The following is a 15,581-nucleotide window of genomic DNA, read 5'->3' on the forward strand; positions in this document are numbered from 1 at the left end:
GAGAAGTTGTATAAACAAAGTCTGAACTATGACTTCCCAGAGAGAAGAGTAGATGATAGAAGAGAGATGTCCTGGGAAGACAAGCGTTTTATGGAGGTGATGGATAGTTCTTGCAAGACAGTTAATGGTCATTACCAGGTGGATCTTCCTCTCAGGGATCAAAATGTAAGATTACCCAATAACCGACAGATGGCAGAACAACGGTTGAAAGGTCTGCAAGTGAAAATGGGTAAGAATCCCCAATTCAAAGCAGATTACATAGACTTTATGGAGAAAGTAATTGCCAGTGGATATGCAGAAGAAGTATCAGATGGAGAGAAACCAAAGGAGGGAAGAGAATGGTATATACCACATCATGGGGTGTACCACCCAAGAAAGCCGGATAAGATCAGAGTTGTGTTTGATTGCGCGGCAAAGTGCAGTGGGATATCCCTGAATGATGTTCTGCTTCCTGGTCCAAATCTGATGAATGATTTTCAGGGAGTGCTGATGAGAGATTTAGTGAGTATCCAGTAGCCTTCTCGAGTGACATTGAGTGCATGTTCTATCAAGTGAAAGGTGCCTGAGAGTCAACGAGACCTGCTGAGATTTTTATGGTGGCCAAAGGGCGATATGAGTCAGAAGCCTAAGGTGTACCGTATGGGTGTGCATCTGTTTGGAGCGGTATCTGCACCATCATGCTGTAATTATAGCCTCAGAAGAACTGGTACAGACAACAAATGTAATGCCAGTCCAGAGGCAGTCAACACTCTACATAATAATTTCTACATGGATGATGGACTTAAGTCAGTTGCAGATGTTGAAAGAGCCATTCACTTGGTAAGTGAACTGAAGACTTTGTGCAAGGAAGGCGGCTTTAACCTAACCAAGTGGTCGAGTAATAAGAGAGAGGTGTTGAAGGAAATCCCAGTGATGGATCGAGCTAAAGAGCTGATGGACCTAGACCTGGAATCATCGCAGCTTCCTATGAGAGAACACTGGAGTGTTATGGAATGCAGAGACGGATGAGTTCCAATTTAGGTGCCAAATAAGGAAAACAGAGGGGACAAGAAGGGCCATGCTGTCTTTATTAAGCTCGATCTATGATCCTCTTGGATTTATAGCACCCCTCCTCATTCCTGCAAAGACTGTACTTCAAGAGATGTGCAAACAAGAAGCTGGATGGGATGACGAACCAAGTCATGATATATTTAGAAAGTGGCAGGCCTGGAAAATGAGCATCCAAGACTTGGAAGAAGTAAAGATTCCTCGATGCTATGTGCCAGCAGAATTCGGAAAGGTGATACACAGGGAGTTGCATGCCTTTGCTGATGCCAGCGAAATCGGATATGGTTGTGTTATCTACATCAGACAGGTCAATGCAAATGGAGACATACATTGTTCATTTGTCTTTGCCAAGGCAAGAGTGACTCCTTTGAAGAAGGTCACTATACCACGATTGGAACTTACGGCTGCGACATTAGCAGTGAGAATGGTCGCTATAGTTCAAAGAGAGTTAGACTTTCAGATTGACAAGACTCTGTACTGGACAGACAGCACAGCAGTTCTGAGATATATCATGAATGATAAAGCAAGGTACCACACCTTTGTTGCAAACCGTGTGCAGATCATCAGAGAAGCTTCAGTTCCTGAGCAGTGGCACTATGTGGATACCAAGGTGAATCCTGCGGACTTGGCATCAAGAGGTGTTAAGACGACCAGAGAGCTGAATGACAGTGATTGGCTTTGCGGACCAGACTATCTGTGGCAGAAGGAAGATGAATGGCCGGAGCAAGTGATTTCCATGCAGATGGAGGAGAATGATCCAGAAGTAAAGACTAGCTGTGTGACCATTCAGTCTGATGATACTTCAGTCATTGATTCTTTGGTGACAAGAATCTCTGGTTGGTGGAAGTTAAAGAGAGTGATGTCCTGGGTCATCTTGGCTAAGAAGAAGTTTTTGAAGTTGATTGGGAGATTAGAAGAGAAAGTTGAAGAATCTGTTTCTGCGCTTGACTCCAAAGATGTTAAATGAGAGTGAAGTAGCTGTAGTGAAGGCCATTCAAATGAGGCTTATACTGAAGAGATGGAAGCTCTGTCCAAGGGCAAGACAGTCTCTAAGAGAAGTCCGCTTTTCAAATACCATCCTTTGTTGACTGATGAGGGTCTTATCCGTGTTGGTGGTAGACTCAATAAAGCAGACCTACCCTATGAGACAAAGCATCCATTAGTATTACCAAAGCACGCAAAGGTATCAGTCATGATTGTCAAAGATGCCCATTCCACTGTTGGCCATTTGGGAAGAAATGCCATATTGGCAAAGGTGAGGGAGAGGTACTGGATTTATGGAGCGAGCCAGTTGGCGAAGAGAGTTGTTAGGAATTGTGTCACATGCCGGCGATATCAAGCAGTGCCTTGTGAACAGATGATGGCCGACTTGCCAGCAGATAGAGTTGAGGCGGAGGTATCACCATTTACGTTCTGTGGTATGGACTATTTTGGTCCTATAATGGTGCGCAGAGGAAGATCTGAGGTGAAGCGGTATGGTGTTATATTTACCTGCTTATCTTCGAGAGCTGTACACTTAGAAGTTGCCATTCATTGGAGACTGATGCGTGCATTAATGCAATTCGTAGATTTGTGGCAAGAAGAGGTCCTGTCAGGAGTATCCGTTCTGACAACGGCACAAATCTAGTAGGGTCAGAGAAGGAGCTGAGACAGATGCTTGAAAGGTTAGACCAGTCCAAGATGAATGATGTGTTTGTGCGTAGAAGGAGTTGAGTGGCATTTCAACCCCCCTACAGCCTCACACTTTGGTGAGTGTGGGAGAGGATGATCCGCACGACCAGGAAGATCTTGTTCAGTCTGTTTAGAGAACAACCCCGTATAGTAGATGATGAGACGCTCAGTACTGTATTCTGTGAGGCTGAGAACATAATCAACAATAGACCATTGACTACAACATCATCAGATCCTAATGATTTGTTGCCGCTGACACCTAACATGCTAATACACCCACAAGCGAAAGTACTTAGTTCGCCGGGAGTGTTTGAGAAGAATGACATTTATGCAAGAAAGCGCTGGCGTCAAGCTCAATACTTGGTGGATGTATTTTGGTTCCGCTGGAGAAAGGAGTATTTGGTTACTCTACAGCAGAGATCCAAGTGGCAAAAACAAAGACGCAATGTGGAAGTTGGAGATATTGTGCTCATTGTTGACAAGTCCGTGCCCCGAAATAGTTGGCTGATGGGAGTAGTTGAGATGACTTTCAAAGACAAGAAAGGAGATGTGAGGTCATGCAGAGTGAAGACAAGGACATCAACTCTAGAAAGACCAGTCGCAAAATTGTGCATTCTCGTTGAGGCAGAGATGAAATAAATACCTTCGGATTGTGTGATATATTTGAACATCTGACTATTGACAGCCAAAAATTTGGTCTCTTTGTATATTTGGAATTGCTAGAGTCGCAATTCAGGGGCGGGAGTGTTGAGGCCAAATTTCAAAGTAAAGTTTTGTAGTATAGCGCCCTCTTTTCTCTATAACTTTCAATGCTTTTTGGTTTGTGCTGACCTTTGACCCCTGGTCAGCGCGCCATGCTTTCTTTGTTTTTGTGTGAAGTGAAACAGATTTGTTTCTTCGACTTGTAAACTTGATGGTTTGATGCATCAAGTTAAAGGTTTCAAGATACAGTAATGGTATGTAATAGTCTAATATTCAACGGTGTTTACTATGATGTGTTTTTGAGAGTACATGTGACGATACTGTCTCTGGGCGATTTTTTCTGTGTATTGGGTCCGGCCATGTGACTAGCTCCGGTCAGCTCATGGCAGTTTCACGGATGATTTATGTGTTTACATTCTACGCTAAAAGACATTCAAAATTACGTATATGAGTATGGGTTTCGCGTTGTGCAACCCATCAGGCATTTTAGTACAAGTTTGTGCGGCAAATTTGTTACTGTGTCTGCATTACCCAAGCTCTGCTTGAAAGTTTCACATGCTGAAATTGGTGTATTTGCCGTATGTAAATGCCTTGCCACTACTTGTGTGTATTTGATTTATAAGCCACTTTTGATTATTTACTTTTCCAGTGTGTATAAGACGGTCGAGATACTTTGGCAGAGTATAGATGTTAGTCCCTTTGATTGGTGGTGTTAGGAAATTGTTTCGGTGAGAATTAGTTTATTCTTATGTCATTTGTTATACATATATCACTCTGTTTCATAGTATAGTCTGAGGACACTGCTTTACAAGTTAAACAGGGTCATGCTTAATCAGTTCAGAGGACAAGTAGACCCAGTAAGAACGCATTATGAAAGCACCAGATTTAATGTATTTTATTATTTTCAATGCAAAGAAAGCCATAGACAGTAAGCTATAAGGATGATATCATACTAGTGTATGAAGTAGGTTGAAGTTTTGATTTATTTCGGTATGACATACTTCGGGCGGACCACACTGTGAGGTGGTTGTGAAGGCTGCTTTTGATGGGTATTTCTATGATATTGGTATAACAGTCAGGTACACATACTTAGTGATTTTTCTTTTGTGTATTTTCAGTTAATCGTATCGTACTGTATCGTGACGTATTGTGTTAGATGGTCGATGCGCATTAAAGACAATATATCCCTGACGTTGAGCCTCCATGTTTTCATTGTGGTGAAAGGGGCTCAAACTTTCAAGGAAACTTACGACCACTCTGTTTCAAATAAGAGTAAAAATCTGGGAGTTGGCGTGCAAATTGTTTTACCAGAGAAACGAATGGCCTTAAATTTACCGAGCAAAAATGCCGCCATCCCGATGTTAACAAGGAAATTTATGTAATCAAAAAAATAATACTGGACATTTTTTTTACTTCAAGAGCTTTTTCAAATCGAGCAGACACGAGAGGCAAAGTATCATAAGCATGTTAGTCTGAACATCTGTCCTCAAGACACATTCGAAGTTTATCTTACGCCACACTCCATCCTTCAGTGTTTTCGTGAGATAACATCAATTCAAAGAATCTGACACAACAAGGCAAGTCTTTTACCTGATTGGCTGTTTGGTAATGATGCGACAAGAAGATTTGAGTTTCAGCCAACCGATTAGGAGACTCTGCGCAGACTCTATTTCGATGCGTTTGCCATAATCGATTTCAATAATCCGACGATGTCCTGACTTGCAAAGTCGAAAGGCCACGGGTGAAATTATAAAAGACGTATGATAGGTTGTTCTAAGCGATTTCTGTTTTATATTTTACTGGTTCAAATCAAGTCTAGCCTTGACCCTCACCGTAAACTCTTTCAAAGGTAGAAGGACTTGATGCAATTGATTAGTGATGTTCCCTATGTCGATTTCAGTCAGATGTGTTGCTATGAGGATATCTTGCGGAAATTGTTTATTTTGGTGATCATAATCAGCGTAGTTAGAATGCAATGAGGATTAAACAATTTTGGTCAAATCCAAAGGAAATGTTATAAAGGGACCTTTTTAGAAAGAAAATTTTATATCTATAAAAGAAGTTTAAATCCAGATAGTCAGAAGCAATAATGGGTTATGAACAGATGAATTTATTCACAAATGATATGCCAATGGGTTAAACTTGGAATTGGAATGGACAACGGTAGTGTACTACGACGTGCAGAAGTAAATAGAACTACAGGTAGGCCCTATATGCATTCATGCATGCTTTTAGTCCTATATCGTGAGGTGATTTCATAGCTTCTTCAAGGTCCGTTTTCCACTAATCACATCCGGTAAGCTTATTGATGAAAATTGGAACATACATAAGATAGATTTAATCTGCCCTGTACTGGCATAAAGATCCAGGAAGCACTATCAATTCAATATCTGTCCTTTTCACTGTTCAAAATTCAAACCGATATCAAGAACTTCTTAAAGAATTGTCGGCCAAAGTTCGATATAACACCGGGATCATCTTAATTACACTCTCAAAATAACCGAATGTATGTTTCGCAAGAGCTGTTAGGTAATGTGTGCGCGAAATCGGCTGTGCGCTGCCTGGCTACGGGCAAGAATCCTGTCAATATCATATATTCATGAGGTACGATGACGTCATGACCAGGCCTTGAAAAACCCTGTCACGACGGCGAAGTTCCGTTTTTTTTACCAGCACACAAGTTTGTCAGACTGACATGTGCATCTTTTATTGACATAGGAGTTACATAATATCGGTCATTATCGCCATGTTTAATACCTCAGTCATACCACCTGTGTGTTGTATACTAATTTACATAATATGCCGCCGAAAATTTTGAACGCTATCTATAATTACACGAGGTTGTGATTTGTAATCGAGTTCATAAAATGTCACGCAAACGCTCCAGTTCATCGGATTTCATTTCGACTTAGGGCCTGTACATAATTTACTAGGAGGGGTCTGTGTAATTAGGACGGGGGGACGTCATCATTAGGCTACATGCGGCATTTTAAAGGAGGGTAATTTTACGTTGTACATGAATAAAGGGGGTCATCAATTTTTGTGCATGGATGTGGTAGGCTTGAAGATCAGCAACCATTAAAACCCCACTGCACTGAAATGTGAATGCAAAGAATCAAGGACCTCTGTGTAAAGAAAATTATGGATTCTCCCCATGAATTATTGCTCTGTGGTTTTGATTTTACCTGTACTGTCGAATACATCCTCTGTATAACAGTTCAAATTATATCTAAGGTTATATATAATAAATATATATGATGATATGTTATATAGATATGACTTTTCGAATTATAAATATAATATTTAATACATTTTTCATAAACATCTTCTGTCACATATAGAGTCGTAAAACCAAACTTATAGAAATTTGAAAGAAAATCATTAACTTTGTTTCTATCCGATAAGTGGCCTGTACCTAGTTCTCTTGGTTTAAGAGCAGGGGCTGCATGTTTTAATGTAAATTGCTAAATGTTGACTGACTGTACATACATTTTACAGACTCTGTTCAAAAGCAGATAATTGGCATTTCTATTCGGAATGTAGAAAAACTGCTAGACTCTCCATTGAAATAAAAATTACACGTGTGCTATGTAATCTACTCTAGTTGTGCCATAGACAGTAGAGGGTTCCCCCTTTACTGTCTATGGTTGTGCACACGATATGTCGGATCATGGACGTAACGTCCATAGTTAGATTGGCCACACATGCGTGTACACAATATGGAAGATAGGCCACACTTGTGCGTACACACACGCCCAACCGCACGTACTGACGCTAGCGCATCCATCCCCCTCTCTCACATTTTGTTGCTCTCTCTCCCCATCCCTACTGGTCCTACTACCATCGATGTCACTGCAAAAATTTTAGCATGGGGCTGTGGTTTCTTTCGTGTTGGCTGTTGCTGTCAGTGCGTTAATTGTTGCTATGCAACAACAGCTCACGCGAGATAGAGCAGCTGCAGCGCACGGCACGCTCTATGCCATGCCAGGGTAGCTGTGACACTGCGATATTTGTGTTTTATCTTTTTTAAAGTTGAGCTTGAAGTTCAGAAAGCTAATTTAGATTTGTCTAAATCTGAATCTAAATTTACTAAGATTAGCCCAAGTATCCGATATTTAGCAGATCTAAAAATCGTTCTAAACTTTCTAAGTTAGCCCACATGTAGCTGGAGTTTAGATCGGACCTCCCAAGCCAAACTTTTACTCGGGGATATATCCGATATTAAGCCGATCTAATTATCTTTCTAAACTTTCCAAATTATCCCACGTTTGATAAAGGCTATTAGCATTACCATGCACACCACTGCATAATCCGCACAAATAGACGCGATCGTCGGGGCTCCTTGGTCATTTGAAATGTGGCAGTATGGTTACATTTATCTACATTCGTCTTTTCATGTCACATATCTAGTTTATTTGTCATAAACACTTGCGGTGGCTGTTTGACAGTCTTTGTTTTTGATGGTCAAAAAACATTCACAATTTTTCGATAGCAAAGATTTTTTTTAATGCTTGCTCACTGCCACATTTCTCTACTTTGTGACATTCAACTTCCCCGGGTCAACTTCTTCCCCGTTGCAATGGAGTCGAGGTACTATTCTCGGAGGTCAATGGGACAAGTGAGCTTTGGATTTTAAAACTTGCCTATTATGGAAACTGATAGTATTTTCCTGGTTCTGCAAGACTGCTCCTACAAGCTAACACTTTTTACTTAAAAACACTTGGGGGGAAGCAGATAACAACAAAATGATGTACCAACGTTTTTATCCGACATGTTCTTGGAAAACTTTTTGCACTTCAGGCCCTTCTTTCTGAGACGTCGACATGCATTTTACGTCATCAGTGACGTCATCTTCTCCTGTCATGGCTATGCTTTATATTTGATGGTTTGGGTCAGTTTACAGGCAAACAATAGAAGCTGTATCATTTTAATGATAAATGACGATGTTTGTAGTTCAGGCATACTATACGCCATATACTATTTTTTAGTCACTGTTCTCGGAATATTCGGTTATGACTTGACCTTTGACATTGCCTTGTTGTTTCCATTCTTGTGTCATCAGCAGAACATCAAATAACGTGCTTTCTCCTGAGCAACCAGAACTCGCCATGGCGGGAGATAGCTATGTGTTGTGTATTATTGTTAGTGTCAATTGTTGATTTTCACCGATTTTGTCGATTTTTACATTTTCAGTTTGCGGTTGGTAGCAGTAGGTCTGGCAAAATCGTCGATTTTTATATATCAATCAATCAAAAACGTGTATATCATTGCATTAAGTCCATTTTGTTGCCTTACTAATATCTCATATCATTTTCTTTGTTCTACAAGTCTTAATTCCAGGAAACCCCTCACCATTTCTGAACAACATCCCATCGCGTTCAATAATAAGATATTAATTTCTATGTTCTACAGAAAATTATTTCATTGTTAAGACTCCCATAAAACAATGATCACCATTGGAGAACAACATTCCATCACTTTCAGAATATATGATTTCCGGGTTCAACATATGTTTTTTCTTCAGTACTGTCTCGTATTTCTGATAGCACCCCACGCCGTTTTATCACCTTGACATTCCATCGTCTTCCAAAAGAGATATTTATTGGGGTTCGTTCAACAAAACAATTACATATAGCTTCCAAAAAATTTTTCTAGGTCCGCCAGAGAGCCAGAGATAGATTTATAAGGTTTAGAACGATAATTAGACGCGTTAAATGTCGGACATGTCTATACAAAACGTTTTTCTAGATCCGCCAGAAAGCCAGAGCTAGATAGCGGCAAATTTATAAAAATTAGAACAGTACGATATTGAATATATCATCCAAATATTTTTTCTAGGTCCGCCAGAGAGCCAGAGCTTAAGAGCGGCGAAGTTTTGAAGTTTAGAACGATAATTAGATGCCCTAAATTCATAAAGTTTAAAATGGCAGTTTATAAGGTTTAGAATTATAATTAGGTAGTTGTTTAGCAGTGTTTAGCCACCTTTATATCTAGATTTGCTACCATAGTCAAGATGCGGAATTTAGAAAAGCATCACAGACACAATTGCGCATCTTAATCGCAATATCACAGCTAGCTCTAGGGCTGTAATTAATGCAGCTACCAAAGCGTCACCTCACGCTCCAGATCAAACGTCATTTTGTTCTTTGAAATTCACGAACTCTATGATTGACGATAAACTAAATGGTTTTACAGTAAATCACAAGTATCATGTCCTCGGGGCCTAACTATTTCGTATGACGCATGACATGGAGTATTGGTGACAGCATACAGAGTTGTGGCCCTCCTTCAAATACTCTATCGTTTACGCGTAAGGGAGCCGTCATTGTTTATGGCCTGCGGGGTCGGAGGAATCTGAGGGGGGTCATTCAAAGAATCGAAAGCTACAAGGGGGGTTGCTCAAAAGTGGACAACAAGAAGGGAGGCTACGCAATTTACCGATAGGAGAAAATGTGTAAAGCAAGCTAATTCTGATTCTATAAAGTTTAAAACCAGTGGAATGCCTTGACAACAAACCCATCTTTTATTGCAGGAAAATAATAATAAATAAATGGGAATAAATGTATGTCTGTCGCTATTTTTTCGTTTTCAAAAAATGTAATCTTCATTGAAATCAGTGAACTGGAATATAAGTTTTGGAATACTGTCTCAGATTTCTGTTCCTTTGAGTTTTGTATACAAAAAAAATCTGAAAAAATACTCCCCAAGTGCCACCAAATAACACCATTTTAATCTCTATTTTTCAAAAGCTCCAAGGGGAGGAGGGGGGACATCCCCCTCCTGACCTCCCCCCGCGACCGCTTGTGCGGTCGCTTGTGGTGCTTCATCGTCTTGTAAAAAAACCTACGGGGAACACTGCATGTCATCAGAGCACTGGACACAGACCAGTACATCAGCCCCTGTCACAGCAATGGAACCCCTTTCCGACACAGACATATACCACAGGGTTTAATCAGGGTCAGTACAGGGCCTGTCGCAGCAGCAATCCATTTTACTGTATAGATATTTAACTTTCCCAATTTTTTTTCTTTTTTTTTGGGGGGGGTGTCACTCAAAATTTCCGTAGCAGAGAGGAGGGTTACTCAAACACATCATGGTTGGCAGGGGGGGGGGGGTACTCGAAATTTTGGAGTTTCTAAAGCAATTCCTCCGACCTCCCCAGGCCGTAAATAATGACGGCTCCCTAACCCACACGAAAATTTTCAAAGTTTCATCGTCCCTTCACTACAGCTCAATTTTGACCGTTACGGCGGTTTCGGCAACGAGGCAACATTTTGGCACTTTTCTCCGATATTTTTACTGCTTCGCTAAGAAAGTCGACTTGCGTTCTCTTGCAAATGATTTACATGAAAGCAATGGTTCTTGATGGTATTTTGACAGCAACTTTGCAGACTGCGACGAAATGCAGCGTTTTTTATTCTATTAAAATTGTTGCCAATGCCGGCTCCCGTCGATAACGCACAGTACAGTTCATATGGGTAGGGAGTTGGTACCAGTGTCATGTAGAGGGGATCTTCACAGTATGGTTTCCAGTTGAATGTCGAATGATCGTAGCTATGACATTTTGCCCTTGATAGTTATGGACTGGTCACTTTCTTCAGCCGGGGTGGGGTTGTTGATTGTCGGGGGGGGGGGGGTCACCCTGGTTTTAACTTTGGTGATGGGGGAGGGTTACCATGCTTTTGAAATGTTCAGTAGGGAGAGTCAGTGTGTTTTTGAATTGGAATGGGCTCATACCATAGTGAACCCAGAAATCTGGTTGTTGTTGTTTGTATTGTTGTTAATGTTTATTGGTCGTGATGTTGTTCAATTGCATCTTTCAGTTGAAGTTAATATGTAGGGGTATACAGAGATACATATCAGAGATATCTGGATGTTTGCAAATTGAAAGTCTGTTTTGCAAAGCGTACTAATCATTATGAAATCTGCAGTTCACACACAAAGCATGGCAAAAACCTGATCCTTTACTGTTTTCTCAATGAGAACTCTGTATGAGAAAGCAGCATGCACTGATTGGCACATCTATTTTCCTTCCTGTCACAGGTTTTCAAATAAAAGGTGTTTTTGCACCAGTGAAATGATAATTAACAAAAACTAGTTTTCCTCATTTTTAGCTGTGCTTGTATGGTTTCAATAATAAAAAAGGTCCTCTCAGACACTGTGCACATCAAATTTGGCTTTTAGGGCTTCCCGGGAACCAAGGGAAAAATATATACATTTTCCATTGCTATGTCCATGGTTTTGGTAAAGGTTTGATTAATCTTTGTTAATACTACTGATGGGTTGGAAGATTGAAAGGAAGAATGCTACTGCTGATTGGAACTATCATAATATTCAAATACTGAACAAAAGACACAAAAGCAGTTTAACAAAAGTAATTCAGAGTGACCCTCTCATCCAAGAAATGTATGCGTAAAATCTACACACAATTATTCGCAGTATTCTCTAGCAAAGCCATGAAACCAAATGCATGTGTTTAAGTTTCAAGACTGATTGGTATCTGCTTGTCCTGATTGGCATCTGTTAGTCCTGATAGACACTGTGGCTGTGTAACCCCTTCCTATACATCCACAATGGATGTTGTCTGACATGGTCTCCATATATGATTTGTTGTGAGACTCTGTGACAGGCCAGCTATAAATCATACAGTACTTCAAGTGTTTTTCTATTAGCTGTCTCTGACTCCATCTTAGAATAGCATTGACATAGTTGTGAATTGTTACAGCATGTACAGATAACATGTTAGAACATATCCTGACATGATTTCTAAGATGTTGCCCACCAAAATCTTTGTGTACACGTTTTTGAATAAAAAATGATGGCACCTGGAGGGGGGATTACAGGTGCCATCCACAGACTTTAACATTTTGTAGAGTTTCCAGTTTTCTTACTTTACAGCATACACTATTCCATGACTACTTTGGCTGAGATCGCTTGTTAGTTTAAATCTTTCAGTTGTTATACCACTCCAATCATAGAATCATACACTTTGAAGAACACGTCACTTGGTTTTACCAAGAGTGGTGTGTTTTATGCTTCAATTCATGAGGGAAGAGACAGGACATGTACAATTGCTCAGATTTGATTTGGTGACTTTTCATCTTGTCAAAAAAATTGTAATGTAATATGTAGAACAGTCAAATCTGCCAAATTGCTGCAGTCTTACATAAAATATGAACAGTTTCACTTGCTTTGTCATTTTTTTGATAGCTTTTGGAAAAAAAGTATTTCGATAACAGGTCTAATTTAAAGAGCAATCAAAGTTCTGAGATTTCCTTTCTCATTCCTACATCACTGACACAATTTTGCTTGTATTTACTTTACAATCACTTCTGCATGACCCCCTGTCACATCGTCATGACAACAATCACGACTACCTCAAGTGTTTTTATAAAGTTGTAGTTTAATGATGATTTCTTTAAACATTACAGGTCTCTAAACAATGAAGATATTGAGATGAACAGAAAATACACCACTGGTCAAGCTGCAGAGTACAATTATGATGATTTACAAAATTTTTCCTGTGTATTTAAACTTGCCATTCTTATTTTCAAGATGGAAAACCAACTTCATGCGACAAATTCTGTTAGACAAACATTTTTGCATTTTCATTCAGTAACTGATATTTATCATCAGAGTAACAAATTTATTCATCAAACAAGCAGTTTTGATTCTCAGGTTTTACTGAGAAGTTGAGCAGATCCATAGTCAGGTTGAACTTGGTGTTGCCAAGTTTGGAATTGTCTGTAATGTTAATTCAGGGATTGGTAAAGCATCTGAATGCACTAACAAATGGTATTTTCCATAAATCCTGACTTACAAGAAATACAAGTTGACATGGTAAACAGACTTCTCAATCCCAGGCTCTTGCATAAGCAAATGTGTCAACCCATTAACAGTTTGTCATTCTTTTGTTTGCCATTGAATATTTCATCAAGTAAATATTTATATTAGATAAATCTGATAATTGAGCAGGGGCTTTTAACATGCGAGTATGGTAAGTTATATTGCACTGACTTTGGAATTACTTTAGGAAGAAGTCCTTTGAAATTAAGACTTAATTTCAGACTTGATATCGTTTACAACTGATCTGAATTTTTCTGATCTTTGTCTGAAAAGGATTGTACCCCACAAAATTGCACACTTTAATTCCAAATTTACATTCTCCAAGTTTGAAAATCAAGTTTGTACAGCAACGGTATCATGTCCTGAAAAGGGAAGTTTCACCGTCATCTGTACTGACTGAAAATAATTTTATTCTAGGCAATTCGCCCCACACAAAAAAAAAACTGAAGTAAAATTTGTCATGAAAGCACAAAAGGCCAACACTGCAGTCTATTAAATGTTTACAGAATGTAAATACCTTGCTTTTAGTGAAGCAAAATTCAGGATATTTCTAATTAAAAAATGATCTGAAGACAGTCTTTTCTCCACTACAGTGTCCAATGGTAGTAAAAGCAAACTTTATACTTACATAGAATACTCATGAAAAGCAAGAATACTATACACATGTTGGAACCAGTATTTGTCATTGAAATCAAATAATTTGCCGCTACTAATCTTGTATTTTGACCAAATGAACTGGGTAAACTTCACACTGACTGTTCTTGGAGGTTTATATGAACTGACTTCAGCTAGTAAAACTTGGCAGATTTGAGTGAACTCTAAAAAATTTGCCAATATGCAGTTCAAGGTATTAAGCACCTCAAAAGTAAAAGACTAATATTTTCATCTAGGAATATTGGACCATACACTTTTAAAATCAAGAGTCACCATCCAAATATTGGAACTAGAAAAACAAATTGCCCAGGACTTACCGATATTTGAAATTCAAAATGGCCGCCATCCTTGTGTTAACTCCATGGAGAAAACTTTATTTTCAAGAACTAAGAAGGTGAAAGTTTTTCTTACCCTGAGCTTAGAAATGAGCCCGCACAAGTGGTAGATCAGAAAAGAATTGAAAAAGTTTGACAATACAAATATCTGTCCCTGAGGCAATGGGTGCATTCTACCGTAATTTGAACATTTGCATTCTTCAGTATGATACAGGCGTCTCTCTTGTTCTTAAAGGGAAAGAAACCATGTCAAACTAATGACTATTGAAATGTTTAAAAGTCATTGCTATCTGAAAAACTGAATTTCAAAAAAAAATAGTCTAGCATACAAACAACCACTTCTCGTCTGGGGCTTTTAGTCACCTCAGAGTGTCTCAGTAATTTCTTATTTTAAACTTTTCTGATTTGTTTAAATGAAACGTCTTGACCTGTAAATTTTTATTTGAACACTGCATAATCAACCAATTCAGTCAAAAACTGTTGATGTTCAGTGATTTATCACTTTTTCTGATCTCAAACACTGTACATTGAATGTGTCAGTAAAACCAAATTGAAGTAACTGGTACAGACAGGCTCCGACTGTAGTCTGCAGGTGTCCATTTGTGTCCTGTGTCAGTCGTGATATTGCAGCATATACTACTCCATGAATACTTTCAATTGGTTTCTCCTGTTGTGAAAAATAAAATTTATAAATGAACTCTGACTTTGCATGAGATCTCATTCTGTGCTGTTCTTAAAGAACACTAGTATTAACATAAACTAATTTCAACAATGGATCAGAAATTTCATGCGTTTAACTGTTTATATTTTAACTTTACCGGTTTTTTTGTTACGCACAACAAAAAGAAGAGTAAATCTTAATGTCAATAAAGGAACACACATTTTTCCAATAAATACAGCATCCAGCACTTTCATGATCTCTTGTCAATCAACATGCCACATTTTTCAATATAGAATGTCAACTATCCACAAATTCAAACACTAAAATGATTACAACTCTGCTTTATCAGGGATATGCAGTTTGAAATGATGGCAATGCAACAATCATCAGTATACAGGGGAAATAAAAATAAAATCAAAACTTTCAGTTCAGTGCCTGAAATGCTTTGTGCAACTCATTTAAGGTGGCATTGCACTTACTTTTTTCAAAAGCAATATTTCTTGTCAAAGATGAAATGAATTTCAAATTTTGTATGATAGTAATAATTAACATTAACGATGAAGGGAGAATACATTTGCAGTAGAAAACCTATTTTGGTATTAATGACCAACATTAAGTCCAAAAACTCCATCCCAGTTAATGAAATTCGATATCTTATTTGAAAC

At 38.9% G+C, this 15,581-nt stretch overlaps 1 pseudogene; it reads right to left on the reverse strand.

Moving 5' to 3' along the window:
- Positions 1 to 12,809: 12,809 nt before the first annotated feature.
- Positions 12,810 to 15,581, reverse strand: part of LOC139114841 (RNA polymerase-associated protein CTR9 homolog) — a 91,893-nt pseudogene continuing 89,121 nt past the window's right edge.

This window comes from Ptychodera flava, chromosome 16, assembly GCF_041260155.1.
Source record: "Ptychodera flava strain L36383 chromosome 16, AS_Pfla_20210202, whole genome shotgun sequence".
Lineage (NCBI taxonomy): Eukaryota > Metazoa > Hemichordata > Enteropneusta > Ptychoderidae > Ptychodera > Ptychodera flava.